Consider the following 663-nt stretch of genomic DNA (forward strand, 5'->3'; position numbering starts at 1 on the left):
ATTATGTATGCTCATTATCATATTCACCCTTAGGGCTCCAAATTCATGTTCAATCCCAGCTTTAGGATCTATCGATCTATAGATACACTTAGATGGATCCTTATATATAGACACGTGGGTGTACATGCATGGGAAAGACATATCTGGGTGATCGATGTGCATACAAAAATATATATGTACGCGTGTGTGTGTGTGTGTGTGCATTTCAGTGTATGGCTTATATATATATATACATATACACAGATATATGTATATGTAAGATGTGTGTATATGTGTTATGCATATAAATATATATATGTATATATATGTATATATATATATATATATATACATATTTATACATATAAATATGGATATATATGGATATATATATATATATATATATATATATATATATATATATATATATATATATGTGTGTGTGTGTGTGTGTGTGTGTGTGTGGATGTATGTATACACACAGATACACATACACACACACACATATGTATATATATATACATATGTGTGTGTATGTATGTATATATTTATATATGCACATGAATATATAACTTTTTGGTACTGATTGACAGTTCTCATATTCAACTGTTTCATAAAGTTTATATAAGAAATGATTCTATGTATATGATGTGATGGATGGAGAAATGAAGACGAAAAGTCGTT

This window comes from Penaeus japonicus, unplaced genomic scaffold (genome assembly GCF_977035675.1).
Source record: "Penaeus japonicus unplaced genomic scaffold, GWHDUDI00000001_assembly GWHDUDI00000030, whole genome shotgun sequence".
Classification (NCBI taxonomy): domain Eukaryota; kingdom Metazoa; phylum Arthropoda; class Malacostraca; order Decapoda; family Penaeidae; genus Penaeus; species Penaeus japonicus.